The sequence below is a fragment of the Lipotes vexillifer genome, unplaced genomic scaffold (genome assembly GCF_000442215.2).
Source record: "Lipotes vexillifer unplaced genomic scaffold, Lipotes_vexillifer_v1.1 scaffold3, whole genome shotgun sequence".
Classification (NCBI taxonomy): Eukaryota; Metazoa; Chordata; class Mammalia; order Artiodactyla; family Lipotidae; genus Lipotes; species Lipotes vexillifer.
This window is the reverse complement of record NW_006783631.1, coordinates 1,978,524-1,978,882: the sequence shown is the minus strand read 5'-3', so window position 1 is coordinate 1,978,882 and position 359 is coordinate 1,978,524.

Sequence of the window (359 nt, the reverse complement as noted above, 5' to 3'; positions counted from 1 at the left end):
TTCCCTGCTGACATTAATTTATGGATCAGGCACCATATTGGAAGACTATCACTGTAACTGATAGCAACTCTACAAGGCAGCTATCACAATCCCATTTTACAGATGAAACTGAGGCTCAAGGCTAGGTAGCCTAAGACCAGGAGTTTCACAAGCACCAGAGGGAGGATTCATTAGAACCCAGGTCTGTTTGGCTCTCAGTGTTAGGCAGAGCTGCCTCTGTCTTCTTTCCACAGCTTCCACTTCTCCCTTCATGATGGGTCCCAACTGAATGTATTTCCATCTGCTTTTCTCTGCCTCAAAAAGACTCTTCCTTTCTTCCCTGTCTGGCATTTTTGTTCCTTAATCCAGAAAGGGAAAGA